The sequence below is a fragment of the Camellia sinensis genome, chromosome 2 (assembly GCF_055761805.1).
Source record: "Camellia sinensis isolate YWXY chromosome 2, ASM5576180v1, whole genome shotgun sequence".
NCBI lineage: Eukaryota > Viridiplantae > Streptophyta > Magnoliopsida > Ericales > Theaceae > Camellia > Camellia sinensis.
Genome location: NC_138962.1, coordinates 88757976 through 88783043, shown reverse-complemented (window position 1 = coordinate 88783043; position 25068 = coordinate 88757976). Strand labels below are relative to the sequence as shown.

At 34.7% G+C, this 25068-nt stretch overlaps 1 protein-coding gene across 2 annotated transcripts in view; it reads right to left on the bottom strand.

Annotated features, from left to right (window-relative positions):
* The window catches only part of LOC114319469 (disease resistance protein RPM1), a 28572-nt gene extending 5689 nt beyond the window's left edge, over positions 1 to 22883 (bottom strand). Inside the window, exon 1 of one of the 2 annotated variants that reach the window (XM_082915046.1) lies at positions 22557 to 22883. The gene's annotated coding sequence lies outside the window, so the exon portion shown is untranslated. The remainder of the gene's footprint in view (positions 1 to 22556) is intronic. The other variant, XM_082915047.1, reaches the window with a different exon arrangement.
* Positions 22884 to 25068: the final 2185 nt, after the last annotated feature.

Genomic DNA, 25068 nt, shown 5'->3' with positions numbered 1-25068 from the left:
TTGGCAATGACCACCTCTTGATAGTAAAATTTTACTGTCATTCTAACACTAGAGTAAAATTTTACTCTAATTCTCTCAAACAAAAAACAGAGCAATAGAACAAGAGTAAAATTTTACTCTCATTATCTAAAACAAAAAACAAAGCAATAGAACCAGAGTAAAATTTTACTTTGGTTCTGTCAAATAAAATTAGATCAAAAACAACAACAAAAAATCAAAAAAAAAAAAAAAAACAAACAAACAAACAAAAACAAAATAAAACAAATTAATCAACAAATCAACATATCTAATTGAGAAGAAAATTTCTAAAACTCGATCAACAATCACAAATCTCAATGAAAAGAATACATGTGTTCAACAACATTCACACATACAAATATATATATATATATATACACATATATTCAAAACTAAGCGATCAATTCATTGCTCTTCGGAGTAACAGCGATCAATTCAGAGACGATCTGTTTCTCCTCGTAGACGATCTCCTTTGATTCCGACACCGGAGGACAATTTTTCGTCTCGTAGTTGATTTCGTTCCCAATGTTCTTGATGAGTTCATCGTAGAGATCAGTTTCGGCATTGTTGATCGCTAGAGTTTCACCTGACAACTGACCGGACTTGGCTAGGAGAGTGATGACGATGACGCCGGCAGCGTTGGCGAGGTCTGAAGCTTCTAGATCTGAAGCTTGAAGGAGTTAGAGAAGGGAGAGAGGGAGGAGAAAGACAGAGAAGGTGGGAAGAGAGTGGATGAGGAGTGTGGGAAAATTTAGTTGAAAGTATAATAGTCTAATAAAATATTTAAATAATAAATTTTGTCCTTTATGCAAGATTTTATAATTATGAGGGGGTTTAGAAAGTATAATTTGTTTCTTAGTCCTTTTAACAATGAAAGGAAGGTAAATGGGGTTTATAGCCAAATTTTCCTAAATTTTTTGAATTATTAATTGAAATATATTTCTGACATCATTAAAAACTGTTAATAGACTTGATGATTTGTTGATAAAATGAGTTATTTGTTATGAAATTAAAAAATTTTAGAAGCCGAGATGTAATTTTTAGAACTATAAGAGCAATTCGTATTATAAGTAAATTTTATGGATGTATTTATTATTTATTTTAACTTTTTTATTAGGATGAAATACGAATATATCTCTTAGTATTTGCTTAAAATATGTATTACCTTTTATAATTTTATAAATTAAGAATATCCATTTATTCTAATTTTTTATTTAACAAAATTAATAGAAAAATAAAATTTTTAACTACTCTTCTATATAATAATAAAAATATCTAAATTATTAATTTAATTTTAATTGGTCACCGATTCCTTGAGTATCTAAATTATTAATTTAATTATTAATAAAAATATCTAAATTATCTAATTATCTAAATATCTAAAAAATCTAAAAATATCTAAATTGGTCACCGATTCCTTGAGTATTGGTCGGTAAATGTATAATTTAATTTTATATAATTGACTATTGGCGACCAATAATTTAGTAGCCAAACATTTAATTTTGCCGACCAAATAAAATTTAGTAGCTAAAAGGTAACATTGCCGACTAAAAAAACTAGTAACCAAAAGGTTCACTTTCAGCGACCAAACACATGTTTAGTCGTTAAAACAATCGCCGATAGGGTTTAGGCGACTAAATTGGCTACAAAAAAATTTAGTCGCTAAATGGTTTTGACGACTAAAAATGCGACCTTTGGCGACTAATATTTTGGTCGGCAAAACTGTTATTTCTTGTAGTGGGATGTATTTATAATTTATACTTTTTGTTATGAAATTAAAAAGCTTCAGAAGTCGAGATGTAATTTCTAAAACTATAAGAGCAATTTGTATTTTAAGTAAATTTAAAAGACGTATTTATAATTTATCTTAACTTTTTTTATTAGGACGAAATACGAATATATCTCTTACTATTTGCTTAAAATATGTATTGCCTTCTATAATTTTATAAATTACAAATATCCATTTATTCTAATTTTTTATTTAACAGAATTAATAGAAAAAATAAAAAATTTAACTACTTTTCTATACAATTATAAAAATATCTAAATTATGAATTAAAATATATTTTTGATATCATTAAAAACTGTGAATCAACATAATTATTTATTAATAAAATAGGTTATTTGTTATACAATTACACACTTCAAGAGGTGAGATATAATTTTTAAAACCATAGGAGGCAATCCTTATTTTAAGTAAATTTCAAGAGATGTATTTGTAATTTATACTCTTTGTTAGTATTTTTTAAATTTTGTATTAAAATAGTTTGCTTTTCAGTCTGTCTAGGATAGAAGGACAAAAATATTGAAAAAATCCAAAATAAGTTCACTAAAGACATACACACACACACACAAAAAAAGGCAAAAAAAAAAAAACTTCTATTTTTAATTTTTTTTTTCTTTGTCTTTACTGGACATTTTTACAAAATTTTATGTTTTATGTTTTTTTTTTTTTTAGTGATTTGTCTCGAGCTTTTGAAAAAAAAAAAAATTGGATAAATTACCCACAAAAAAAAAATTCAGAATTTTAACTTTATAACAAAATAAACGTTGAGTTTTAATTTTGTTAATTTAAATTATAATCTTTTTATTCATAATATAAATCATTTACTTATTTTCATTAAGTGAACTAACGAAAAAAAAAATTATTTTTGTTATTATACTCAACGTAGGTGTACCAAAAATGTCTAAAATGTCTAAAATGCATTGAGTTTAGTGTCTAAAATATCATATATATTTTTGTCATTTTTACTTAACGAAAATAGATTAATGATTTAAATTGAAAATAAATATATAGCGATCCTGGTTTACACCTGACCCATTTTGTATTCTGGACTTAGGTTTCATGGTTTCATATTGTTATTCATGTCTTACTTTCCTTATATTTTCTTGTGTTGGCTGTTGGATCGTGTTGGTTGCGTTTGGAATAGGTTAGTAGCTTGATTTTCAAACTTTTATCGCCTAGAATTTTACTCTTGCGCTCGAGCGTCACATCTTGCGCTCGAGCGAGTTTTGTGAACTCTTAGTACTTTTGCAGGTTTGCAAACTACTGGGAGAGTGTATTCTACGCTTAAGCGGTGCTTTCTGAGCTCGAGAAGCCTTTCTTGCGCTCGAACGTCGGTCTGCTATCTACAAAACTACTAGAAGTGTGTATTCTACGCTCGAGCGTCCCTTTTTATACTCGAACGGAACAACTTATTATGTCTGGGAGCTCGAGCGTCACTTCTCGCGCTCAAGCGGACTGTGCGTATATCAGTTCGTAAAAGTCACTTTTTACATCATTTTTTCATCTCTCTCTCTCTCTCTAAAACATTCCAAAACCCTAGATCTAGAGTCTCTCTCTCTAAAGCTCACACTCTCTCTACATTTTCACCTAAATTTAGTAGTTTCTCTACCCGAGTGTCTTTGTTAAAAAGGTAGAGCATCCCAAGGGCTACGTTTTCATCCGAGTAGAGTTGGATTCAACTTCACCCGAATTTCTTCCTTGCTTTGCTCGTCTTCTAGCTTTGAGGTAGGAATTTTTTATACTCTCCTATGGTTTTTAACTTAGCTATTTGTTGGTATAAACAACGTTGTGATTTTGGGAAATTTTGAACAAACCTAGGGTTTTGGTTTAAAATCAAAAGAGGGATTTCTCTAATGTGTTCTTGAAAATGGTTGTGGGAGAGGAAATAAGGTTACGTTATGATGAAATTGTTGACTTCGAGATTTGGAATGGATTTTGGATAAAACGGGGATTTTACCCTAAATGCTTAAATATTTATTTTGTACAAATAAATAGAATAAATGTTGAAAAATGTGAAATTGGGTGGATGTTGATATGGGTGGTGGAGTTGGTTGTGTATTACTGCTCACACTTTGAAATTTGGATAATTTATCAGTCTTGGAAATTGTATGTTTGTTTAGAAATATCTATTTTAGGCTATCGGTGGAGGATAGCTATGAATGTCGTAAAAACTGCATGAGAATTAGTCGAATTGAAACTAATTTCTCATCCATTTGCATTGAGCGTTGTCACATCTTTAATACATTATAAATGTATGATGTTTGGGAGAAGAAAAGGGTTGTATTCCATGTTTGGGAGAAGAAAAAAGATGTACTCCATTAAATTAAGTTAGCTGGAGTGTCCAGGGTGAAAATCCTAAAAATCGCGAATATACATAGATGCTGATTACTGCGGATGAAATATCCGTAAAATGGCAAATGGAAGTGTTTGTATGATGGTTGTACTGGTTAGAGACTTACTAAGTTGTATCCTCAGTTTAGTTGTCTGAATAAAATGGAAATAACTCATGAATTGAGATAAAATGGATCGCGATACAAAGCTTGACCTAGTATGGTTTTGCAAAAGAATTATGAACGATTTTATCACAGGCATCGTATGTGCATATCACACTTATATCTTTGTTAAGATTCATGTATTGTGATAGATTATTTCTACTGGACTTTGGCTTACCCTATTTAGGGAAAACCATTTTCAGGTACTAGTGATATACCTCTACCAAGGACTTAGCTTGGGAGGACAGTGGAGCTGAATGCTCAGTTTGTTTATTTTGTATTCATTTTTGTACAAGTTTAGGGCTTTACTTGTATTGAGCTTAGACTCATTTTTGATATAACCAAGCATTAAGTTGGAAAGATATAAGCCCTTAGAGCATATGATTAACTGTTTAACTTTCAACTGTATGCATTTCGAAATCCAAAATTCCTGGAGACCTGGGCTAACCCCCTTTTCTATAATAATCTCATTTAACTGTGGAGAGTTCCTCAAATGCAAATCCCTAAGTTTAGGGAACCCAGTACTAAAGCATAGCTGTTGTCTTCCTTCACGCGCATTAATAAGAGACAATTTTCCTAAACTGGGAAGTTCTTGGATGTAAGGAAGAAGGTCATCTTCCAGTCTGGGCCAATGCAATTACAAAAGAGTGAGATTTTGAAGTGAGTGGAACCAACAGGGAACTTTCTCTAATTTTCCAACTAGATAGAGCGTCTTAAGACAGAGAGGAGCCGATGAGAGTTTATCCATTCGGAGGCATTCATTCTCATCACTCACCATCACAAATAAGTAATGAAGGAGATTCATTTTTTGGATTGCAATACACAAATCCACCTCATCTGCTTCTCTCAGCTTTGTAATGCCAATCCTCTTGAGCTGCGTTGTGTTCCTTAGTCGCTTCATCAAATCTGATTCTACTTCTACGCATGCCAAAACTTGCAAGTTTGTTATCTTGCAAATATTAGTTGGTACTGCTGTACCATAAACATAATCAAACTCATTGCCATCTCCATGCTTGTTGTAGTGGTACATAATTAGATGCCGCAATTTCTTTAACTTTGTGATTCTAGTTGGGAGAACTTGTATTTTGGAATCCGTAATGTCTAAAGTTTCAAGGTTGCAAAGTCTTCCAATGGATTTTGGAAGTTCCTTCACCATTGTTCTTTTCAAGTTCAAGTACCTTAAATTGAAAAGATCAACAAGCTGATTTGGTAATTTTTCAATTGGTACATCCTGTAGATCGAAGACTTTTAACAGTTGTAAACCTCGTGGCAATGATATCTCATCATAAAATACAAGAAGAGACCGAAGCTGTTGCAACATGCCCTTCCATGATTGCAATTCTCCACCATTTGTTTGAATCAATAAGCGACGTGCTCTGGTTCCACTTTCTTCCTTAGCTTCTTTGCCATCATATACAACACAAAACTTCTCAGTTTCTGATGTGGAAAGGGCAATTTCTCGCACAAGATCGTACATCTTATATTCTTTTGGCCTACCTAATGGGTTCCTCGTTATGACTTGAAGCATGCTTCAACAAACTAGATCCACAAGGTAGCTATCTACTACTTCCTCAACTGTTAACCCTTTTCTCTTTTCTACAAATCCTTCTGTCATCCAAAGTCTAATGAGCCTCTTCCGTCGAATCCGATAATCTTCTGGGAAAAGGCAACAATATAAGAAGCAATGTTTTAGTTGGTATGGAAAATCATTAAAGCTATACAACAAGATAGTTTTCACCGCTTCTAGCCCAAGATTATTGCTCAACTCCCAGCTCAAGTTATTATAAGCTTTTCTCCAATCCGATTCCATATGTTTGGTGGACATGACACCACCCAAAGTTGTAATTGCAAGAGGTAGTCCTTCACATTTTATAACAAGGTCATAAGCCAAGGATTCGAACTCTTTAGGATAACATCTACTATGGTTGCTCGAAAAAGCTTTCATACAAAGAGATCCCACGCGTCATCCATACTCAAAGGGTTCATACGATGAACATGATGTTTAACCCCAAAGTTAAAGGAAGCTACGTCTTCCATTCGGGTTATAAGGATGACCCAACTTCCTTTTCCTTCATCTGAAAGTGATACACTTATATCCTGCCAGAGGTTATTACTCCATACATTATCCAAGACAATTACATACATTTTTTATTTTAAATAGTTGGAAATCATCTCGAGCAACTCTTTGTGGCTCTTACTACTTAAATCCAATGGAACTGCTTCCTTGGTGGCAGGGTAAAATTTCTTAATCATGCTTCTAAGTAAGTCATCAACTACATAAGCTTGAGACACGGTTATCCATGCATAGCAGTGGAAATGTTGCTTGACAGTTTGGTTGTTATAGGCCTTTGCAGCTAAAGTGGTCTTGCCTGAACCACGCATACCGACAACAGAAATAACAGTGCGCTATAGTTCTTTGTCCATCAACCAATCCAATGGTTGTTGCTTTCTATCTTCGATCCCCACTAGATCATCATCTTTAAAAAATAAAGGGTCCTCAGCGTTATTTGTCTTCCGTCCTTGATGATCATGGGAGTCGGAGCCGGAGCCTGAGCCTGAGCCTGCTCTTCCTACACGATAGACCCCATAACGTTGGTTTCTTTCTGGGATGGCTTTGATCATGTTGTTGATCTTCTGTAACTATGTGGTTATTCGATGTCTTACCCACAGATTCTTTGGTGCATAGACTATCTGACAGAGAAGCCTTCTGAATTTGCATTGAACTTCTTGTTTGTTCATGTGATACATGAACTTGTCTATGCTATGTTCAGCCTTGTAGGTCAAGTCTCTAACATTGTCCCCCCAGGTCTTCTCTTCTTCTATCTGGGTCGTCGTTCTATCGACATCCTTTAAGAAAGATCTCATGCTTGATAACTCCTGTTGGAGTTGCTTGAGTTCATCACGAATTCCTCCAATCAATGATACTTCGCTTTCAAGTGCAGAAACTATCCTCCCAATCAAAAGGTCCACCGCTGCTGAGGCCATTTTTGCAATCTATTACCACATTCTCCACTCTTTCATTACTTCTTAACACCCTACACTTTTAAGTCTGAGTTAGTTCTGTTGGAAATCAAACTCAATTTGAGTTTGATAATGGTGATTTTCAGAAAAGAGATGAAGTTGCTAGAGAGTTCCAGAATGAAGAAGAGGAGTTTAGAATAATGTAAAAGAGAAGAGGCAGCTTCCATGAGGTTGCCATGGTCAAAAACTTAAGGGTAGTGAAACACTAAAGCACACATTGATTATACACGAATTGAAAATCTATAAATAGATAGGTTGTATGTTTGTTTGAGATAGAGTTGGAGAAAAATATAATCTTCAAGGAAAAACATAACATCTCCAGATAGGGAGAATTCTAAGAGAGTGGAGAGTATGAGAGTTTACAGAGAGTTTGCTCTGTTTTATATAATTTGTTTGTGATTGAATAAAATAAGTGTTTATTCAATTTTATTCCTCTCTTTGTATATCTATACAACCGGTATACACCTATCTCCCACTTTCAACAGTGGCAGCCAGTTTGGGCCAAAAAAATCAAAAACTGAGACGAAGAGAGGAGTTTTTAAAATTTGCCCAGATTTCGAAGTGGTCGAAATTCAAATTTGATCACACCAGGTTGAAGCTCGCAAAAAAAATAAAAAATAAAAAATAAAAATAAAATAAAAAATTGCGTCAAAAACCAAGCCGAGAGGAGCTCGCAGGCGCGCCACGCGCCGATGACGCCGTTCTTGCGCATTGCAACGCGACGCACACGCCCCACGTGTGAACAAGTGGAAGAAGACGAGTGAGAAACATAAACCAAAGGAGCTTTTATGGCAAGGTGGTTAAGCCTTACCCCTTCCTCCAAAGGGCGAGGGTTCAAAACTTGGCAGCAACAAATTCAAGCATTTTTTTTCTTTCTTATTCACCAAACCATCAGGAGCCAAGACCGAGCCGTCACCAAGCTGTGAGCCGCTGACGTCACTTGACGTCACTGTATAGAAATTCAGAAGGAATAGTCCAGTGTCACGTTGTTGAGTTGTAACCGTGCATCAAGACCATCCAATTTATTTTGGCTTGATCTGAGCCATTCAAAGTCTGATTACAACAATCCAATAGTGCTTTCCAACTATTTGGACAATTTCGGGCTCATCTGTACGGTCATATTATGCAAATTCTATACCAAAAATTTACAGCTTTATTATGGCATGTTTGAGTGTGCCAAGTATTATTCCAAAGCTTGCCAAGGAGAATTATGAGAACTGGAGCATTCAGATATGAGTATTACTAGTCTCACAAGATGTGTGGGACTTAGTAGATCAAGGATATGAAGAGCCAACAAGCCTAGAAGATGAAGAACAGCTAAGAGAGACACAAAAAGACTCATTGAGAGAGTCAAGAAGAAAAGATCAAAAAGCCTTGTAATTGTTGGAAATAATGGTTTTTATAGGCTTATTTTGGGCCAACTTTGAGCCCAATTTTGAGTGGGCCCCAAACGTCTTTCGGGGTGGGTCCGAAGAGGTGACGTGTTCCTTGCCGCATGGCAAGCCATACGATGAAGACGGTTCGTCAAAACCATTTATGAGTGAATGGGAACTTGACGTTGTTTTCGGGTTCGTGGAATAAACAATTAAAGAATTAAATGTAGGTTTCCTTGTAAGACTTGTCCCACATTGAAACTTTAAGAGAGCTTTTGTGAGTATATAAGCTCTAGGTGTATAACCTTGGGTTGGGCCCCAAGGAGCACCCTAAGTTTGTAGAAGGAAGGAGTTATGGACAAATTGAACCTTAGCTCAAACCACCACACGCGCGCGCGCGCTGCCGCCGCCGTCCGTTTGGCCGAGACGAGCCGTGCCGTACCAGGGGTGTGGGTTGTGGGTCGGGTCGGTTCTAATATTAACGAGATTAATTCAAATTTTGTGTCGAATTTGAATTTAATTTTTCTGTCCAATGTTACCTCTTCTAGTCCAATTATTCCAAACAGGTTAAATAGTCCAAACAGTTTTCAGATCTGTTGAAACCCGAACAGATTTAAAACTGCGAGACAGATTCAAATCTGCCAGCAGTTTTCCAACAGATAGAAATTGCCCAGTAGTTATCTGTTGCACCTGTTCATTCAAAAAACCCACATATTCAGGTTGTTTTTCAGACCTGTTCGGGTCTATTTATACCAAGGTATTCCAGCAGATTTTTCTTCCCGAAAAATTGATTTTCTTTCCTTCATTTTGCCCTCATGCATTATTATTCTTCATTCTAGTTTTAGAGGAAAATTTCAGAGAGTATAGAACACAGGCTTTGTTCGCCATACAAATTGTTTTGAGTGCTACTACAATTTGTGAAGATCATTGTATCCTAGGAAATAGACGCCTTTTAACCGTAAACACCGTAACGGGGCGAATCTATCTTAAGAAAAGAGTTTCACACACTCGACTTGATCTTTTAATTATTTATTTGGTTTGGTAAAATAAATCCTGTAAGTTATTTATTTTATTTGTTTGATTTGGTTTCAATTTATTTATTTTACACAGAAGATTGTTCCAACAGTAATTGATTTATCAAGGCATTGACGAGTCAAGTTTTGAGAAGATCTCAGCTACAACTACTTCCAAAGAGGCGTGGAATATTCTTCAAAATTCGCATCGAGGAATTGAAAAGACTAAGAGGATTCGACTCCAGGTATTAAGGAGGGAGTTCTAACTATTGCAAATGGAGGATATCGTGTCCATTTCAGAGTATTTTGTGAAGACTCTAACCATCGTGAATCAAATCAGACGATATGGACATAAGATGAAAGAAATTTAAGTAATTGAGAAGATACTTCGATCCCTAAGTTCAAAGTTTAAGCATGTCATCGTTGCCATAGAAGAATCAAAAGATTTCAACGACTTGATAGTTGAAGAGTTGCAAGCAACATTGGAAATCCATGAGCAAAGGATCAACAAGAAGACTTCCGTAAGTTCTCTAGACCAAACTCTTTAGGCGAGTGTGACATTAATTAAGGAGGAATGAACAAGAGCAATAGAGAACACCACAGAGCGGTAGTGAAAGAGGTTGTAGACGAGAGAGACATGGTCCCAGGAAGGACAACAGAAGTCAACAGATGGTTGACACCTCCAAACAATAGATGGTTACTTCGAGATGAAGAAGTCAACAGAGAATTGACAAGAGAGGACAACAGAGGTTTGTTCCATGAGAAAGAGGTCTTGACAGAGGATATATACGTTGCTATAATTTCTATGTGTATGGCCACCACAAAAGTGAGTGCACAGAGGAGGTGCAATGCTACAACTGCAAAGGATATGGGGCACTATAGTCATGAGTGCATTGAAAAAGAAGATCAAGTTAACTTTACAGAGAATAAAGAAGAGATGTTGCTACTGCCATACAATGATGCTATCAGCAAATTGAGTTTAAGGGGGGATGTTGGAAATCAAACTCAATTTGAATTTGATAATGGTGATTTCTAGAAAAGAGATGAAGTTGTTGGAGAGTTTCAGATTGAAGAAGAGGAGTTCAGAATGATGTTGAAGAGTAGAGGCAGCTTCCATGAAGTTGACATGGTCAAAAACTTAAGGCTGAAGAAACACTGTAGCACATACTAATTATACACGAATTGAAAATCTATAAATAAATAGGTTGTATGTTTGTTTCAGATAGAGTGGGAGAAAAATGCATCTCGAATCAGGGACATTTCTGAGAGAGATTGAGAATTTGTAATTTGTTTGAGATTATTTGAATAAAATGAGCGTTTATTCAATTTTATTTCTCTCTTCGTATATCTATACAATTGATATATATCCATCTCCCACTTTCTTCTATAATTTTAGAGTGAAGCACCCATTATGGAATTGGTCATCGAGGACTCTTACTTCCGTTGACTGTGGGTTTGCTTGGATTTTTTTTTTGGTGTTAGTTCGTGTGTTGTGTTCACGTAATGGACCTACACAGCATTATTGATGAGGGATTGTAATTATTTAGGCTTCCTTTGTCAACTAACGGTAATTTTTTTGGTAAATTACATATACACTTAAAAATGAAATTGACAATAAAAATAAAATTTTTAACTACTCTCTTATATAATATTAAATTTTTTAAATTATTAATTAAAATATATTTCTGACATTATTAAAATTTGTTAATAAACTTGATAATTTATTGATAAAATGAGTTATTTGTTATGAAATTAGAAATTTCAGAAATCAAGATGTAATTTCAAAAACTATAAAAGCAATTTATATTTTAAGTAAATTTTAAGAGTGTATTTATAATTTCTCTTAACTTTTTTATTAGGATAAAATATGCATGTATCTCTTACTATTTGCTTAAAATAAGTATTGCCTTTTATGATTTTATAAATTACAAATATCCATTTATTCTAAGTTTTTATTTAACACAATTAATAGAAAAAATAAAATTTTTAACTACTCTTCTATACAATAAGAAAAATATCTAAATTATTAATTGAAATAATTTCTGATATCATTAAAAACTATGAATCTAAATAATTATTTATTAATAAAATGGGTCATTTGTTATGTAATTACAAATTTCAAAAGGTCGGATATAATTTTCAAAACTATAAAAGGCAATCCTTATTTTAAGTAAACTTCAAAGGATGTATTTGTAATTTACACTTTTTGTTGTTAGTATCTTTTTTAAATTTGTATTAAAATTGTGTACTTTTCAGTCTGTCTAGGATAGAAGGAAAAAAAAATATTGAAAAAATCCAAAATAAGTTCACTAAAGACATATATACACACACACACACAAAAAAAGGTAAAAAAAAAAGGAGAGTATTAATCAATAAATCTCATATTTTGACATTCATATGGTCCTAAATACTTTCTTGTTAACTGTGTAGTCCTTGGGCTAATTGTTTGCTAATTTGCCATTGGTAAAACCATTGTATATTTAATTTTGGGGATAAGGGTGTGTGTTTTTCACGTCCCCTTAAAAAAACGTAGTAATGGTAGTTGTTTAGAATGTTTGAGTTGGAAACGTGGGGTGTGAACATGTCACATAGAGAAATGCGTGGTAGCTCGAAAGTTCAGTGGCTCGAATGCCCCGAGTGTTAAAACGATGTCGTTTTGACACTCTATTTTTTTTTCTTCTTCCTTTTTTTCCTTCTTTCTTGAACTGGTTTGAGAGAGAGATAGGCGAGAGAGAAACAGAGGTGAGAGAAACAGAGGAGGAGGAAGAGAGGAAGAGAGAGGCGAGAGAGAAACAGATAGGCGAGAGAAAGAGAGATGGAGGAAGAGAGGAGAAGCCGAAGCTTGATCTTCGAGAGGCCGAAGCTTGATCCGCCATGGACGGAGAGGCCGAAGCTTGATGTTCGGCTATGGGTCTTCGGCTCAACTGTTTTGAGACTTGGTTGTTTTGATTTTGTTTTGATTTTTGATTTTTTTTGGTGATTTTTTGGGTGATTTTGCAGACTGATAATTTTGATTTTTTTTTTATTTTGATTTTGCAAACTGTGTTGATTTTGTGTGTGCTGATTTTGATCTTTGGCTGAACCATTATTTTTTTGATCTCTTCTTCTTCTTTCTTGGGTTTGAGGAAGGAGAGAGAGAGAGAGAGAGAGAGAGAGAGAGAGAGAGAGAGGGCTGTGTGGCTTTTTAACAAACCCAAAAGGCTTTTTCAAGCTACATAGAAGAGAAAGAAGGAAAGAGAGAGAAGGCTTTTTCAACAAACCCTAAGGGAAGGAAGAAGAGAAAGGATGAAGGAGAAAGAAAAAAAAAATTCGAGCCATTCGAGCTCCCCATTTTCAAGCTACGTAGCGAGGTCGATGTCACATACCTATGGTGTATCTTTTCTGATATGGGTGACGTCATGTAAGGTACACGAAATACTATGTCATTATCAGAAATCAGAACATAATTTCCTATACCCTCCCCCACACCCCATTAATACAACCACAGCAACGTCCATTACTCAAATGTGTGGTCCCCCGAATTTAGAACACAATCCATCTTTACAATATTAAAAACCCACAATCAAAATAACCAATACAACAACACATCACTTACGAAACATATATAATACTACACATACATTTTTTACCATACTCGTCACGTTATCACATCTGAAAAAAGTATATTAATGAGTTTTTAATTTTTTTTGAAATGTCACGTCATGCCCGTCACGTTATCACATTTAAAAAAAATACACTAATAAGTTTTTAATATTTTTAGAGTGTCATATCATACACGTCACGTTGTCACATTTGAAAAAAGTATACTAATGAGTTTTTAATTTTTTTAGAGTATCACACCATACCCGTCACTTTGTCACATTTGAAAAAAGTACACTAATGAGTTTTTAATTTTTTTTGGAGTGTCACATCATATCCGTCACATTATCACATTTGGAAAAAGTATTGTGGGGAAGTATTTTGAGATAACGCCACATGGCTAAGGTGAAGCTGAGGTGTCAGCCGAGGTGCCACGTGGGCAGATCATGTTTGCCGAGATGTTTAGGGCACTGCCGAGATATTCTGCGAGAATACCGGAATCCAAGATATTTAGATAGAGGACTAGAGTCCTAGATGACATCAAACTACTTATTTGGATAGAGATGGGACTCTTGAGAGAGTTCATCTTAATCTAAATAGTGTGAGTTGTGATAGATGTTATCCTTTTAAATGATAGAGTCCCATGAAGTAAGACTTCTAGGGGAAGTTGGGCACTAATCATTATAAAAGTAAGGCACCCTCATGGGTCTAAGTTATGTCTTTTATGCTCTGTCTAGTGAGTTAAGTACTATTGGCTATCTTTGAGAGATATTTTAACTGACTTGATCGTCGGAGTGCCCCCGGGTAGATGAACCACCGCAGGATTCTTATCTTTCTGTGATAGGTTGTTCGGGCTTAATCTATTCTGCCAGTGCTCTCCAGCTGAGTTCCCCTTTTTGGTTGTGTGGTCGGAAATCAACACCCACAATTTGGCGCCGTCTGTGGGAACTTAAGGAGAATAGATGGCCAACAATGAGTAGGGAGAAAAGATTGGAGACAACATCCCTAGTGGGAGTAGTAAACTTGCCAATCTAAACGTAGAAGAAAAAAAAACCGTAATGAAAGAACAGGGGATCAAAATCCCGGGGAGAATGACGTCGGCCAAAAGGGAGACGCACCGAAGAAAGCAAGCCTAGATAAGTACTACCGTAAAAGCAACCCTCAGGTATGGAGTGACAAATGCCGGAGAAAAGAGGAAAAAACTGAAAGGCATGGCAAATAAGTTGACAGATCTACAAACAATGGTCAACCTCGTGATGTAGAACAACGTGATACAGCCGACATCCCTATTACAAGACATGCCGACACCAGCAACCAAAACTAGTTCCCAGAAGACCAGCTCTCGGTCTAGATGATTAAGGTCCAAGAAGACAAGAGCTCAGCCTAAGTGAGCAGATCCCGGATCCCAGATCCTAGAAGATAAGATCTCGGCCTAGATGATTAGGTCTGAGAAGACGAGCTCAGCCTAAGTGAGAAGATCCCAGATTCCAGATCCCGGATCGCGATCCCAGAAGACAAGATCTCAGCCTAGATGATTAGGTCCGAGAAGACAAGAGCTCAACCTAAGTGAGCAGATCCCAGATCCCGGATCGCGATCCCAGAAGACAAGATCTCGGCCTAGATGATTAGGTCCGAGAAGACAAGAGCTCAACCTAAGTGAGCAGATCCCAGATTCCAGATCCAGGATCGCGATCCCAGAAGACAAGATCTCGGCCTAGATGATTAGGTCCGAGAAGACAAGAGCTCAGCCTAAGTAAGCAGATCCCGAATCCCAGATTTAGAAGACAAGATCTCGGCCTAGATGATTATGTCCGAGAAGACAAGGGCTCAGCCTAAGTGAGCAGATCCCGGATTCTAGATCCCGAATCCCAGATTCAGAAGACAAGATCTCAGCCTAGATGATTAAGTCCGAGAAGACAAGAGCTTAGCCTAAATGAGCAGATCCCAGAACCCAAAAGACAAAAAAGAAGCACACAAGATCAGGCTGAAGTCGGCCAGGTTTTGCATGCTGGCAGAAGGCCATCTGTACAAGGGGACTTTTTACTAGACCTCTATTACGATATGTACATCCTTCCCAGGTTGAAGACTTTTTTACAAGAGATCCATGTAGGGGCAGATCCCTTGCCCACAGAGCTATATCATAGAGATTCTGGTGACCCTACATGCAAAAGAATGTTGAAGCCTATGTAAAAAAGCGTGAAAATATTGATGGAATCCATGAATGTGCAACAAGACCGAAGTGTCTTATGGCGATGTTCCCATGGTGAACATGACGAATAACTTAAACTTATTATATGGCAGAGTAGAACCATACTTGCATATAATAGAGTTGAACTAAGTTTGCGATGTTTCCAATTGAAACATGACGAATGACTTAGACTTATTATATGGAAAAGTAGAACCATACTTGCATATAATAGAGTTGAACTAAGTTGGCGATGTTTCTGATTGAGACATAGCAAATAACTTAGACTCATTATATGGTAGAGTAGAACCATACTTGCATATAATAGAGTTGAACTAAGTTTGATTAACGTCGAGTTGCCATGTCGGCAGAATCAAACTCAGATTGGAACTAAGTGCACTTCAGCAAGAATAACAGAGAAACCAAGGTTAACAACCTCGGCTTGAACCCAACTTCGGCAATAAGATCATATGTACATGCTTAATGTGGACATAAGTGAAACGTAAGCCCACATTACCGGGCAGAGAGCTGGAGAATAATGCTTGGGAGTTGGAATTTACAAGCTAAAGTTGGCTTAACACTTGTTGAAATTTTGAGAAAATTTACAAGTTGAAGTTAAATCGAGATTATGTTGAAAGAAGGCTGGTTTAACACTTGTTGAAATCTTGAAAAAATTTACAAGTTGAAGTTAAGCCGAGGTTATGTTGAAAGAATGCTGGTTTAACACTTGTTGAAATTTTGAGAAAATTTACAAGTTGAAGTTAAGCCGAGGTTATGTTGAAAGAAGGCTGGATTAACACTTGTTGAAATTTTGAGAAAATTTACAAGTTGAAGTTAAGCCGAGGTTATGTCGAAAGAAGGTTGAATTAACACTTGTTGAAATTTTGAGAAAACTTACAAGTTGAAGTTAAGCCGAGGTTATGTCGAAAGAATGTTGGTTTAACACTTGTTGAAATTTTGAGAAAAATTACAAGTTGAAGTTAGAACCAAGGTTATGAGCGAAAGAAGTATCTACGTGCTTGCCAAGATGACCGTGTTGTTAAGCTTTGGTAACTGAAAGTGAAGTGGCATATTTTAGATAAACACTTGTGAAAACTTTCGTTCAAAATGTTTTCAAGTGTTGAACCAATGTCTAGACAAACAAGTCAGTGGACATATCCGAGGCATTGTGCCCCGAAGAGATTGTACAGTTAAGGTGTACTTTGAAAGCATGTAAAGCATCTACTAAAGTATGGAAACATACAAGATAGACAAGCATTCAAACACTTAGCAAAAGCAAGAGGAAACTGTACTTGCATTAAAAGGAGAAAAGGCACTTCGGCCTGACAAAAAGATTACTTGTTCTGATTACAAAAGTGGCATGTAGGCCAAATATGGAAACAAAAAACATTTGTTCAGAAAATTACTAAGTACTAAGAAAAGAGACAAAAAGCAAAAACTACTCAGCTTCAGCAACAGGATGTTTCTCCGCCCCAGAAGACGACTAGGAAATCTCCTCGGCAGCTTTCTCGACCGCGATTTCGGCGTCGATTTCCAGAAGAGTCTAGTCTAGGCTTTTTGTAGCGGCAGTGATCTCGGTTTCAGAAGTGTCGGCTTTCTTTGGTGAGGTGCTCTTGGAGACCTCATCCTCCTCAATCAAACATAAGACTTGCTTATTCAGAGTTGAGAACTTGGCCCCAATAGCAGCTTCAGATTCTTTCTCAGCAACCTCAGCCTCGGCCTCTTCTTTGTCTCCGGCCTCCTCCTCGTCGGCTTTTACTTCCTCGGCCTCATCCTCAGATTGATTGGGAAAAGGACATTGAGCTGACCCATATCGCGGAGGGGTGAGTCCTTGGGGACAAACATCTTTTTTAGGGCTGTCATCCAGCCGAGATAGTAGCCTTTGTTGCAGACCATGTTGACTTGTTTTTTCAGCCTTAGCAATGGCCTCGGCTTTGGAAACAGTAACTTGGTCCACTTGCTTCATGTGTTTCTCTTTCGAGATATTGAGTTGCTAGAGGTACAACCATGTTGGATTGACTATAAGGCGATGGAGTGGATTGCACAGTTATGACATCAGGGATGTCAACAAGAAGGTTTTCTATGACAAGAGTTCGGCGAGACATGTTGTCATTGATTATGGCGATGGTTACTCATAGATAAGGCGGTTAGAAAATTATCAAAGGTCTAAGGCTGAGATCTTTAGACCTTGGTGTTTCCTGTTCCTGGTTCTAGCTGCAAGATTATTGTTATGTCGGTGTTTTCACTGCCATTGAGATGGCGGGTTGATGTGTGGAGCATCTGATGAATTGCTTGGTTGTTAGTCTGGTTCAGCTGGTAGAGTTTGAACCTTGGGCACAAAGGGAGTCTTCATAGTAATGAATGCTTCAAGAACAGTGATGATGGTTTGCAGAGGCCAAGAAAAAAGAGAGTCTGGGGACACAGATAGAGATGAAATGAGAAAGTAAAAAGGTTTTGTTGAAATTGAAAAAAGATGACAAAAAGTTATAATTTCGATTCCTTGGGCGACGTGCCCGTGCTGACGTCAGATGGCGGGGGCAGAACTGATGCGACACAATGGGGACATGATGGGTACACTCCAATCTGATGATGATCTTGATTGAGGAAATGCGATCTCGATTGAGATGGTGATCTTGGTTGACATGATGATCTCAGTTGAGATATTGGTTGAGATGATGATTTCAGTTGAGATGTTGATCTTGGTTGAGATATTGAATTTGGATGGAATAGAACTTGTCTGTTCTTGGCTCCTGATGAGTCGATACTAGGATCTTGATGTTCTTAACCTAGTAAGTCATGATCTCTGCTAGTAATACGGTTTCTGTCGAGATGTTGGACATGGATAAAATAGAACATGATGGTTCTTGATTCTTGGATCTTGACGAGTGGACATTTGAGTCCTTGTTTCGATACACCGGCGAGTCATGATCTCGGTCGGAAGAGTATCTCTAGCATGTTGGAAGATGAAACGATATAGGTTCCATCACCTCAGGTTGCCGAGGTAATAGAACCTAGGGGGCGGTTGTGGGGAAGTATTTTGAGATAACGCCACGTGGCTAAGGTGACGCGGAGGTGTCAGCCGAGGTACCACGTGGGCAGATCATGTTTGTCGAGATGTTTAGGGCACTGTCGAGGTATTCTGCGAGAATACCGGAATCCAAGATATTTGGATAGAGGACTAGAGTCCTAGATGACATCAAACTACTTATTTGGATAGAGATGGGACTCTTGAAAGAGTTCATCTTAATTTGAATAGTGTGAGTTGTGATAGATGTTATCCTTGTAAAGGATAGAGTCCCATGAAGTAAGACTTCTAGGAGAAATTGGGCACTAATCATTATAAAAGTAAGGCACCCTCATGGGTCTAAGCTATGTCTTTTATACTCTGTCTAGTGAGTTAAGCACTATTGGCTATCTTTGAGAGATATTTTAACTGACTTGATTGTCGGAGTGCCCCCGGGTGGATGAACCACCGCGGGATTCTTATCTTTCTGTGACAGGTTGTTCGGGCTTAATATATTCTGCCGGTGCTCTCTAGCTGAGTTCCCCCTTTTGGTTGTGTGGTTGAAAATCAACACCCACAAGTATACTAATGAGTTATTAGTGTTTTTAGAGTATCACATCATACCCGTCACGTTGTCACATTTAGGCTACGTTGTCATATTTAGAAAAAGTACACTAATAAGTTTTTAATTTTTTTTTTAGTGTCGCATCATACCCGTCACGTTGTCACATTTGAAAAAAAAACACTAAAAATTTTTAAATTTTTTTGGTGTGTCACATTATACCCGCCACGTTGTCAATCCCTTTGTCAATAGAATATCACTCCCTCTCTCCAATCGTGTGATCACATATTCCAAAAATAAAACAACCTTCCCAATTAACTAGTGAGGGTATATCTGTCTAATCAATACCCATCTATATTTGAAAAGGAACTTCCTGGTCACAAATTACACCTAGTAAGGACTTGCCAATCAAACATTCCAAACGTGGGACCGAATGGTACAAAAGTTCCCAAAATAGGACTTTCTAATAAATTTTCCAAAAAAAAACTTCTTTTTTTAATTTTTTTTTCTTTGTCTTTACTGGATATTTTTACAAATTTATATGTATATTTACTTCAGTGATTCATCTCGAGTTTTTGAAGAAAAAAAATTAGGATAAATTATCCCAAAAAAAAAAAAATCAGAGTTTTAGCCTTATAACAAAATAAACGTTGAGTTTTAATTTTGTCAATTTAAATTATAATCTTTTAATTTATTTTTAATATAAACCATTTACTTATTTTTGTTAAGTGAACTGACCCAAAAAAAAAAATATTTTTGTTATTATACTCAACGTAGGTGTACAAAAAATGTCTAAAATATATTTTTTATTGAGTTTAGTGACCAAAATATCATATATATTTTTGTCATTTTTACTTAACGAAATAGATTAATGATTTAAATTGAAAATAAATATTAAAAAAATTAAGGTTTAAATTAGTAAAATTAAAAATTCATCATCTTTTTTTGTTACAAGACTCAAATCTTAGGGGTTTATTTATTTATTGTAATTTTCCTAAATTATTTTTTAAAAATAAGTTTACCAAAGACCCAAAAAAAAAAAAAAGTTAATAAAAAAATCACTAAAACAATCCCAAATGACAAATTAGTGTTATCAGAATAGTATCTAATAACCAAAATAATATACAAGTCCACTTTCTAAATCTATTTTCTAAACTCAGTGATATGTAAATGATATGATTGGTTAATGATTAGAAAAAATATGAAAGAGAGTGTTACCTTAAATGTCTTAATTAATTGTCACATCAACTGAATTTGAAAAGTGGGTCTAATTTTTTAAATTTGAATAGCAATGATGCATCTAATATTATTGTTTATGTGGAATTCTAAATCATATGTAGTGGAAAATTTTGAGTGGTAACTATTGACACAAGCTTTGTTTGGCTATCTAGTCGGGTTAAAAGAACACAAAAGATAAAATAGATTAAATAAGTCAATAAGATAAAATATTACATTTAAACCATAATCATTTCACTTCTTCTTCACAAAAGTCAAAAAAAGCTAATCCAAATGAACTTTTAGTCCCAAGTTATAAAAGTTCCAATTCAAAAAATCCAACTAAATTTTTTTTTACCAAATGACAACTCAATTTTATTAGATAGTTATGAGATAAAAGAATGAATGATTGTGTGTTGTAATTTTTTATTGGTAGAGAGTATTCATTGATACAACAATATTTTGAGACTTATAATTTTTCATTGAAGCACATGCATAACATTATTTTTTGTCAAAAATGTTAGATATCCACAATTTAAACTCTCGAATTCACTCATAATGATATAATAAGAAAGTTGGGTTCTACATGGGTATGTATTAAATTAAAAGTTCACACTATTCCTATCACATCATTATTGATCAAATTGTTCTAATTTTTTTGAAGGATCTCAGCCATTTTTCATTTTTAGCAATAATGATAGAGATTTCAAATATTCTACCTAATGTCTCACATATGTATGTGACCACTATGGTGTGAGTGTCAAACTCATGTATAATTGGGGATTGTGTAGACTAATATATAGACTATTTGGGACACTAAAGACATGTTTGAGAACATTGATGTTTGTTAGAAAAGTTAAAAAGTCACTCCAATATATCTAATCATTCTCCCTATCTTTATAAAAAAAAAAAAAATAATAATAATAATAATTAAAAAAAAAAACTAAAAAAATTCAATTATCAAACACCTCAGACTATTATTCTATTTTAGGGTTTAAAGGATATTTAACTGAAAGCATATGACCACGAACTCTCAGTGAATGGTGAAAGTGTGAATGGTGAAAGTGACGATTTCAACAATCTGCCATGGTTGCAGTTAGAGTTGCATACAAATCAAATTGAGTTTAACTTTAGAATTTGAACTCGGCTTATTTGTTTCTCAATCTCAATTATTCAGCTCAAGCTTGACTTGTTAACTAATCGAGCTCGAGTTCAGCTCGAAACTTGATAATGAATCTTTTTTACTATTTTTAAAATTATTTAAATATATATATGATTTAAATAAAAATATTATTTATATTATTTAACATATAAATAATATATTTGTACTATTATTTATACATATTTTTGTATTATTTAATATATAAATAATATATTATTCAATAATTTAAATAAAGATAACAAGTCGAGTTTGATGAATCAAGTTTATTCAGATTCAAGTTCAATTTGTCTACTAAACGAGCTTAAAAATTAAGTTCAAACTCATTAATTTACTTAACAAATTGAGCTAAGTCAAATTCTTAACAAATCGAGCGAAGCTAAACTCACAAACTGTAACGCCGCACTTTTCGGGCCGTTAATATATTAAATCAACCTAAAAAATATACAATTGTGTCCCTAAAAAATAATTACACTAATATCTCCAAAATATAATTTAGACAATCTCCAAATATAATAATAGTGGTGGGTCCCAAAATCTAACTCAAATAATCTCTTTGGTACTTCAACTCCAATTGCTATTAAATTGCTCCACACCGGAAAAATAAATTAATTCGAAAAATATACTATACAGGAATAATAAAGTTCAGATAGAGAATAAATCGACATGGATCCAATAATTTATAACATTGCACAACGATTCATTATAACAAACAATTTACCAAATTGCACGAACAGATCAACTCAACAAATGAAAATTTATCTAGAACCAAATATCCAATCCTACTCAGTACATGGCCAGTGGATAGATTCACTCATTCACCCACCTCACCCAGATTCACTCATTCACCCACCTCACCCAAGCACCACGCTTATCCGGGCATATTGGTGTAAACTAATTAACAAGGTCCACTTGATCTATATACGGAGCATTTTCACGTTATTCAGTCAGACAAATCACCATTTTTAATACAAAATATCTTCACAAAATTTTCCAAATGACCAAAATAATCAACAAATCAACAATAAATAATTTCACTGAATTTATCAATAATCACAATAATCAAGAGGATTACAATTTGAGAATAATTAAAATAGAATTCTTTATAATAAGATTTAAAAGAAGCATATTGTATATCACCCGAATTACCTCAAAATACTTTCTCCATCACCATAACTTTGATAATTTGAAATTGCTCCATGATTCTCCAAAAATAACTCTATTCTCTTAAATAAAATTGCTAACTCTCACTCTAAATGCTCTCAAATTAAATTTGAAATTTCTATACTACACAATCTATGAGAGGGAGAGAGAGGAATGCAGCGAGGATGAAGAAACGGCAGAGGAAGAAGATGACATGGAAAAGTGAGCCTCACTAGCCTCACTTATATAGAAAAATGAAGAAAGAAATAAGGATTAAGATAATGACAAGAAAAGGAAAGGAAGGTTGGGCAACCACGTTTTTTTAATTATTATTATTATTATTATTTCTTTTTCACTGAAAGGTGGTGAGAAGTGAGGAGATAACGGATCAAATTGATTTTTAAAAAAAGAATGAATAATAATTAGATAGATATAAAAGAGATAAAATAAATATAAATAAATAGTTTAAATTAAATTTTCATCTAAAATTCTCAATCACTAAATTATTATAATAAATTACTAATACCACTCACTAAAATATAAACACCTAAAAAATTGAGGTTTCACGCAAACAACTCATATCGCTGCAACCCTAGCTTAAGTAGATAATGATCAAGACCAGTGATGGAGCCACGTAAGGACCAGGGGGTTACGTGTCCCCTCTGGATTTTGTAATTTTTTTTTTACAAATATAAAGAAAATATTTTAAATAACAAGAATTACAAAAATATTATTAGAATGAAATGTCAATGACATTTTAAAAATTATGAAAATAATAATGGTTATTTTGATTGAAAATGAAGAGACTACTATAAACCATATTATCTATGAAAATTTTAAATGTAATGGTGATGTCATTATTATTGACATGCAAGTATAAATAATCTCACTATAAAGATATGAAATTTATTGGATTGTTAGTTACATTTGACATGTGAGATTTACTCTCTGTGTGTTTATTTACTATTAGTTGGTGATATCGCATACTACTGATGACGTGATATTACCATTATATTGAATATTTAATCAAATTTTGTATAAAAAAATAATTTATCATTATATAATTTATTTTAAGACTTGTATCCATATTTTTTTATATTGTCCATGATACACTAGTTATAAATAACATTATGCTTTTATGTTTCTCGAAATCAATTGTAAAAACTTGCGTGAAATATTTTTGTAAAAATTTTTGATATTGTAATTAATAAATGCCCATCTTAATTTAATTTTCTGGCTCCGCCACTGATCAAGACACCGCTCATGTAAGAGCATCCTCAGCAGTTTACTTAAATTTTATCTTAAAATATTATTAAAAAATTTATTTCCTATTTTAGGAATCACTTTTTCATTTCTTTTTCCCATCAAACTTCTTATTCTTTCTCTATTCTATTAAAATAATCTTTTCAATTGATTTTAAATTTGAATATTTTTTTAATAATAAAATAATGAAGGAGAAAGTGTCGATGGTTTTTTTTTTTTTTTTTTTTTTTTTGGGTACATCGGAAATAAAGTGTCGATGGTTCAGAATATGTTTTCTGAAGGAGAAAGTGTCGATGGTTTACTGGAATAATTTCGGTTCTTCGTATGTACCTTTCTGATGTTATATGTAGCCTTCCTATCAACACTCGTCTCTTTATGAATCACATGGTAAGAAGATCCATTATCACTTGGCTCAATCAGAAAAGAGACGGGCTTTGAGCTGCTCTTTGCATTAGCGGTGGAGTATTGGCAACAGAGCCTGAGAAAGATGCAATATTTTTGGTAGCTGGTGGAGAACCAACTGTTCCAAGACTCATCTTGGCAATGGAGAAGGATGATAGCTTGACAATGTTAACTACTATCTCCATTTACTTCTCACAGGGAGACTTGTTGCTTCTGCCTTGGTTGTTCATGTCCAGTCCTAACTATGGGGCTCTCTCTCAAACAGAGGTGAGGTCGGAATGACTAGCCGGTCAACCCCTTAGACATTCGGCCCTTTGTCTGGGCTGTTGTGTTCGCGCCTTCAATGAAATAAAATAAGAATTTATCAGATATGAGATAGTTACAGTGACTCCCTACAAATAGAGAGTCACTGTAGGAATCCTAAATTTAAGGGATTATATAAGGGATCTGATGAGGTTGGATTTTTGAAGAATCAACCCCTTATAATAGCAAAAGGCTATTTTGAGGCATCTGCTAAGGATGCTCTAACCCATTGAGAAATCTACTAGACGTTTTGACTAGTAAGAGGAGACGAGAGAAAGATCTACTTTTCATTGAAGAACACATAGCTATAGGAAAATGGCAGTTCAGAGGATTGGGACAGATAAAGGAAAAAGATTGGTAGCTCTAAATATAGCGTTTTAGAGGAGCTCTAATGAGTTGGCCTTCACCTATGATGTGATGTTTGTGCCTTAATTTTTTTATTTTTTTTATTTTTTACTTTGCCACATCACTAGAGATTAAATTAGAGCTCTAGATTTAGAACTCTATATCATCTCTCACAGATAAATTGAAAACCTGAACTCCAACAATT